The 8083-nt window shown below is 38.3% G+C and overlaps 1 long non-coding RNA gene across 1 annotated transcript; it reads left to right on the top strand.

The window, feature by feature from the left end:
• The first annotated feature begins 916 nt into the window (after positions 1–916).
• LOC310738026 lies at positions 917–3131 on the top strand. The gene is made up of 2 exons (XR_014536967.1): positions 917–979; positions 2136–3131. It is a non-coding gene; the product is annotated as an uncharacterized lncRNA (long non-coding RNA).
• Positions 3132–8083: the final 4952 nt, after the last annotated feature.

Raw genomic sequence — 8083 nt, 5'->3', positions numbered from 1 at the left:
CTCAGCACTAAAATACATTTTAACCTGTGAAAATACAAGTAATATTTAGAAAATGGCTATAATTCCTAAATCATTATTGCAGTAAATGAATCACAGTAATATGATGTGTAGTTCTCTGAAATATGAAGTGTTTGAGTTTAGTCATGTGTAAAAGTGTTTTATGTGAGTGTAAATGACCGTATATGGTTGTGTCACTTTAAATTTTTCTTGAGGATGTTACATGTTTCAGCATGATTCTTGAGCATGTTAGGTTATGCAGTAGGGGGAGTAACACAAAGGTAATTAGATCAGCAGAGAGAAGAGCGAAGATGCATGTTACTCCACATCCATGTGTATATATATATATATATATATATATATATATATATATATATGTGTGTGTGTTTTCCAGTGAGCAGAGACTAAATTCTGCTTAATTTAATTTTAGTTCCCTTTGGTAAAGCGGAGCGAGGTATGTGATGTCGACATATGTTACGTGTTATAGTTTATTATAAATCCTGTTAGCATGTACATGTTATCCATTGAGCTCTTTTTGTTAATTAATCGTTTCATATTGTCTTCATTCACTTTATCATTTATATTTTATATGTTTCTCTGTAAATGTGAACTTTATTTATAGTGTTTTTTTTGTATATGAGTCGTATTTATTTGTTATGTTGTTTCTTTGTGTAGTTTCACGGTGCTACGCAAACTAAGGTTTAATGGCGTTCTTCACGAGCAAAATAAAGAAAGAAGCACCCGTCGGAAACTCTCTGTGTCTCTTTTATGGATACCATTGGGCAGCTACAGTGAGTTTATTTGTCTGGTTGGAGTGTGTGATGTATTGTGGCGGTGTGCATTGCATTTCTGAAGAGCTTTACGATGCTTTTTAAATGATGATCATTTATGTAAATGATTTCTTATGTATTGAGAAATAGCACACTTAATAAACACATCATCTACCGGGAGTGAAGATCAACCTCATATGCTAAAATCTAATGTAGGAACCTTTAAAAATGTGCTTTGTTTCCAAAGTTTTATGATAATTTATTTGTTTTATTTTTATTTCAAATGTAATATTACATACCACATTGTTTTGTTCAGATATGGGTTTGTTTTATATCCAGAAAATTAATTTGTTAAATGTAAATTATTGTTGGCCAGAGACTGCGTGCAGGCTGTGTGTGCTACAGGAGACAGAGCGTAACATCTTTTGGAGAGCGAGTATATTCTTGAAAATATAACGGCCCAAATTGTACTGGAACTGTATTCAGGTTTCCTTCTTTGATTTTCTCAAAGTTTAAGTTTATTTAACGGCACTGCCTGTTTATAAGCCACCATCTCCGCCATCACGTGTGATCAAGGCCTAGCAGCTATCGCATTAGCAACGTGTGTGAACAGTGCATGCAGACGGGATCCAGTTGGACCTGGGACTTTGCGACTGGACGTGTTGCGTTGTTGCTGCTGTAAAGATCGCAGGGTTACACTGTGCTCGGATCGACCTGACTCTCCACGCAGAGGGAATTATTCATTACGCTAACAGTGAGTTGATGCTGTTCGCGGTTCATCTTGGTTTCCTTGGATGGATGTAAGTGATTTTTCCAAATTTGTGCTTAAGAGTATTTCTTTAACTCTTCACACTGTGAATGTGCAACAACTGGGCCCCAACGAAACCACTGCTAGTGTATGTGACTGAGTTGATGGTTCATATATATTGCATACAGAACTGAGTTCTCTAATAGACTGTGTAAATTGTGCACTTGTGTTGTTATATTCTATTGTATTTCTTTATGTTTTGAGGTCTTTAATTTTACTTTTCATACCATTTTCAAAACCAGTATTTTATTTTCTATTTTCTAAATATTTCATCCTCTACTGTTTAATGGTTTCATACTTTTTTTTTTTTATTACAACTACAGCAAACTAAAACAGTAAAACTCCTGAATAAGGAAAATAAATAAGTTGTTAATTTGCTAATTTGAATTTGTACTCTGGTGTTTCCTTCATTGGGGTTCGTTATTGTAATAAGAGACTGGTGTAAAAAGAAGAATACTACCGGCCAGTTCACCATTCAACTGCCGGGAATCCAGGTTTTCTGAGTAGCGTTAAAAATATAAAAGTTTAACCTTTTGGGTTAAAAATAGGGTTACACTAAGAAAGCAGGTCTCGCTGATTTGTTGGGAATCAAAGCATAAGGGCCGGAGATTCGCTCGCACTTTCAAAGCATCTCGAAAATGGACGCACCATCCCAGTTCTTTTTTAATCTGGAAAAGAAAAATGGTCAAAAGCGATTAATTCACTCGCTACGCTCAGCCACAGGCCAAGAACTTACAGAACCCAATGAGATACGCAAGAGAACAGTAGAATTTTATAAGGATTTATACAAATGCGAGTTAGAAGACAAAGAGGTTACTAACAACTTTTTTAGAGACATACCTAAAATAAATGTAGCTGCAAACACAAACCTTTCACAAATTCTATCACTAGCAGAACTACATACAGGACTAATGAGCATAGACAATGGGAAATCTCCAGGAACAGACAGTTTACCTGTTGAATTTTATAAAACCTTTTGGTCAGAAATGGGTGAAGATCTTTTGCTAGTTCTGAATGATAGCTTGAAAAAAGGCACTCTGCCACTTAGCCTGAGAAGAGCTGTCATCTCACTGATACCCAAGAAAGGCGACTTTCAGAACATTAGCAACTGGAGGCCAATCTCTTTATTGTGTGCAGACTATAAAAAACTGTCAAAAACAATCGCCACAAGACTGCGTACAGTAATGAATCAAGTAATACGTCCTGATCAAACATACTGCATACCCAATAGATCTATACTCGATTACATCTCACTAGTCAGGGACATCCTAGAAGTCTCAAAGCTATCAGGCATCGATGTTGGTCTGGTTTCTTTAGGTCAGGAAAAAGCTTTTGACCGTGTCGAACACCAATACCTGCGGCGTACTTTAGAAGCTTTTGGTTTCAGTCAGAGGTTTGTGAGTATTATCCAGGCGATGAACTGTTTCATTAAGAGTAAACTAAAGATCACTGGTGGTTTGAGTGCTGCTTTTAAAGATCAGAGAGGGTTAGGCAGGGATGTGCAATGTCGGGAATGCTGTACTCTCTGCCCATTGAGCCGCTGTTGCACAAAATAAGGAAGGAGCTCACTGGTCTCCAGCTATCGCAATGTGAACACCCTTTTCATCTTTCTGCATATGCTGATGACATGATCATTTTCATTTCTGAGTTTGACGATGTTAGAAGACTAGAATGTGTTGTTAAGGATTTCAAGGCTATTTCTTCTGCAAAAGTCAACTGGAAAAAGTGTGAAGCTTTGTTGGTGGGAGAATGGAAGAAAGGCTATCCCATGCTACCAGGAGATCTAACCTGGAAAAGAGGTGGCCTAAAATACCTTGGAGTGTTTCTGGGTAATGATGATTTCACTCAAAGAAATTGGGAGACAACACTTGAGAACATTAAAGGACGTTTACAGAAGTGGAAATGGCTTCTCCCTCAAATGTCATATCGAGGACGCACACTCATAACCAACAACCTGGCAGCGTCCTGCATGTGGCATAAACTTCCCTGCATGGACCCTCCAGCCGGACTTCTTTCGAAGATTCAGAGCGAGATCGTCAACTTCTTCTGGGACAATCTGCACTGGACCCCGCAAAGTGTTCTGGCCAGCAGAGGAGCAACATACCGCCTCCAGTTTGTTCAAAAGTTCCTGATGAACACCCAAAATCCAACATGGAAACTGTTAGCTCAAACCATTCTACACAGAATGGGTGGACTGGGACTTGATCTGTTCTTAATGGACTGCAACACTTTGGACTTTACTGGAATACCCTCTTTCCATCGGAGTCTTTTCAAAATGTGTGGATCTTTTTTCAACACCAGTGGGTGAGCAGGGGCTCCTCCCTCTACTGGTTGCTAAAGGAACCAATCATCTTTGGGGCTCGTCTGGACGTGTCGAAGGAATGAGCTTCCTGGACTCAGAGAACTTCTCCTTTCCAAACTTTACTTTTCAACTACAAGACATTATTAGCAAAGCAGGCCCAGGCCTCGAGGATGCAAAGACTGTTTCCACACCAGTGCTGCGGTGATCATATACCCACATCACACCAGTGCTGCGGTGATCATATACCCACATCACACCAGTGCTGCGGTGATCATATACCCACATCTCACCAGTGCTGCGGTGATCATATACCCACATCACACCAGTGCTGCGGTGATCATATACCCACATCACACCAGTGCTGCGGTGATCATATACCCACATCACACCAGTGCTGGGGTGATCATATACCCACATCTCACCAGTGCTGCGGTGATCATATACCCACATCACACCAGTGCTGCGGTGATCATATACCCACATCACACCAGTGCTGCGGTGATCATATACCCACATCACACCAGTGCTGCGGTGATCATATACCCACATCTCACCAGTGATGCGGTGATCATGCACCCACATCTCACCAGTGTTGCAGTGATCATATACCCACATCTCACCAGTGCTGCAGTGATCATATACCCACATCTCACCAGTGCTGCAGTGATCATGCACCCACATCTCACCAGTGCTGCAGTGATCATATACCCACATCACACCAGTGCTGCAGTGATCATGCACCCACATCTCACCAGTGCTGCAGTGATCATATACCCACATCTCACCAGTGCTGCAGTGATCATGCACCCACATCTCACCAGTGCTGCAGTTATTATTTACCCACATCACACAATGTACCTTTTTCTTTTTTTTCTTGGTGGTTTTCTTTTTGTTTTTGTTGTACTCATTGACTGTACCTGAGAGGGTTTTATATATATATATATATATATATATATATATATATATATATATATATATATATATATATATATATATATATATATTTTCCTCTCTCTATCTATCTATCTATCTATCTATCTATCTATCTATCTATCTATCTATCTATCTATCTCTCTTTCTCTCTCTCTCATCTATCTCTCTCTCTCTCTCTCTCTCTCTCTCTCTCTCATCTATCTATCTATCTATCTATCTATCTATCTATCTATCTATCTATCTATCTATCTATCTATCTATCTATCTATCTATCTATCTAACGCTCTCTCTATCTCTCTATCGCTCTCTCTCTCTCTCTCTCTCTCTCTCGCTTTCTCGGTTTGTACATTGTGTACTTGGAGATATAAAACACATCTGTTGCTCCTCATGGCTTCAGAATAAAGCTGTAATTGAGAGCTGGTGTATTTTTCCTGCTAGATTTGAGCTTTTGAGCTTTTCACACACTGAGTATATAATATGGATGCCTGCACCGGGGTGAAAGTAAAAACAGAGTTGGGATCTGATTAAAAAAGACCTCATCAGCTCTTCTGAAAGACGGGTTTTGGGCAGCTGATCAGTTTTGTGCAGTGTGCAGCCAGAATCCTAGAAGCTAGAAGAAGAACAATTTGTCTCAAAGAGTGATCCGTTCATCTTCTACTAAACACAGAATCTCAGTGGGTTATGTAGAGGAAACAGAATGGAGTTTACCTCTGCACTCTTCTAGTCCGAGACGTTCACTCTTTTGTCAAGTGACTCCCATAGACGCGTTGCAGATATAAATGATTGGAACTATAGTCACAGTTTGTGTAAGTAGACGTGTTGGTGGATCTGCTTATTATCTATTTACCATTTTATTAGATTTTTGATCAAAATAATAAAAAATAAAATTTTAAAAAGTGAGACAAAGATTCCCATGATAGGCAGGTGCAGGAGGTGAGTCGGACCTATGGTGTGAAAACAGCATGTTCTTTACCTGAGAATCTCCAGCATGTGGTCACGGGTTACCCTCCTGACGTCCTACATGACCTGTTGTAAGGCACTGTTCCAACTGAGTTGTCCCTGTGTCTTACAGACATTAAATATGCTGAATCAGGCCATCCTTTATTTCAGTTACAGTTTTACTGACTAAACAAAACGACCTCAAATGATTGGGAAGGGATTTTCCACCAGAGGTACCATTGGTGGAAATTGGCACGAGAATTGGTGTTTCATAAAGCTCCTCCCATTTCTTATTGGTCACTGTGTCCCTGAGAGTGATGACATGGAAAATTCTTATGCTTCTCAAAGACATTATGGAGTTAGCTGTGGCACCAAAGCACACTGAAGAGACACTGAATTTCCTGGACTGTAAAAGTCCAGTCCTACTATCAGATGATTGCTGCAGTCAACATTTCCAGATTTTTCTCTGTAGTCAAAGCATCACTATTTGGAATATCACCCTCACCTCGTAAGAACATTTGCTGAATGACGTCCTCCCATTACCAGCATACAGAGTACCAGGAGAACCTGGTATTGCCATTGTAAATGACCATTAAATCTTCCAATCACGGACACTTTACCTCCGTCCAATAGAGGGCAGTGTGGTCATGTATGGCCCTGTGGGACATTAGTGAATTTGGTTACGTGAAATGGCAGTCTGATTTGTTAATGAAAGGAAAGGTGGACTTTTGGCTGTGCTGGTGTCAAACACGCGTTCTTTAAAGGGTTTCTTCCTGCCTCTTAGCTCCTGGCTGATGAAGGGCACAAGGTATCATTTTAATTTCATTTGTGTGGGAAATTTGGTGGTTTTGAAATGTTTATTTTAGCATCTCCATTGAAGCGAATGGTTAATGCTTAGCAGGTCTAATGTATGTATGCAGGTTAGCATTTCACGTGCTGATTTTGCTATATAGAGATTGGAGCATTAATTGTAATTGTTGTTTTAAGCATAATAAGGTGTATTATTATTTTGTTAACATTATGATTGATGTGTGTTTTCAGTTCAAATGTGTTGTTTGACTTTTAGCACACACAATTTAAAGAAAAGTTATTTTAACAAACAGGTTCAAGTGAGATACTGATAACATTTTTATTTAGAATGAGATCACTTAAATACATTATTTTAAATGTTTTTAAAACTATTTAAAAGCAGAACCTGAAGTGTGTTAAAGGTGTAAATAAATGCTAGCTACTGTCACAGAGATAAACAGTGGTCATTCCTTCATATTCAATATCAAGTAAAAATAAAACTAAAATAATACATGTCACTACTATCAATGTTAATGAATTACATTTACAATCAAAATTCTAATTGAAGGTTTATTTCTCACATACAGAACCAAACACAGTGTAGTGAGATGGTTGACTGGTGTCATACAAGGTAAAAAGAAAGAAAAGGAATACATGTTTCAAAAAGAGCAAGCCGGTGGCGACTGTGGCACGGAAAAACTCCTTCTGATAGCGTGAGGAAGAAACCTTGAGATGAACCATACTCAAAAGGGAACCCATCCTCATCACCTAAATATATATTAGTCTTGGGAATTAATAAGACAATCTACAGCTTCTACTATCATGCAAAACATACTTTAATTTAGATTTTTTACTCTGGTAACATCATGCACTATATATCCTTTAATAATGACTACATATGTCGCATATTTAAAGAAGCATATTTGCATGTTGCCAAATATAATTAGAGAAAAGAACTGGTTTAACCTCTTAGCCTTCAACACAGATTTTGGGATTCACAGCTGAAATGCCCCACCTAACTTTAAATGTTAACAGTTCCTGATAAAAATGTGCTACATACACAGTTTAAATATCTTTGGAAAGAAGACATTTTGAGATTTACTGTCCATCATCAAAGTTGATATTGCTCAAAAAGATATTAAGTTATACATGATGAAGTACCATAGATATACATTTCTTGAATTGAACATTACTTTTATTTCATATATAAATACATGAAATCAGTTCTGGAGCAATTCAGAAAAGTACTGGATTAAAAGCCACATGTCTCATGAGTTTATATTTCAATTTTTATGAAGATTTTTATAAGAAATTAGATTCCTACAAACTTTTATCTGAGACTGTGTCTGATCCTTTTCTCCCTCACCTGCCATGACCTGCTGACCAGTAAAGGCTTTTGTTCTACATGTTTGGGGATATTGATATTGATTTGGCATTCATATTGATGCCAGACAAGCTATTGTTCAACAGTCATGACCATTCATATTGATGTGCGGCCATTCCAATCACACACACACACACACACACACACACACTTACATTTCA

Source organism: Silurus aristotelis, assembly GCF_946808225.1.
Source record: "Silurus aristotelis genome assembly, chromosome: 15".
Classification (NCBI taxonomy): domain Eukaryota; kingdom Metazoa; phylum Chordata; class Actinopteri; order Siluriformes; family Siluridae; genus Silurus; species Silurus aristotelis.
Note: the sequence above shows the minus strand (reverse complement) of the source record. Positions and strands in the feature narration are given on the sequence as shown.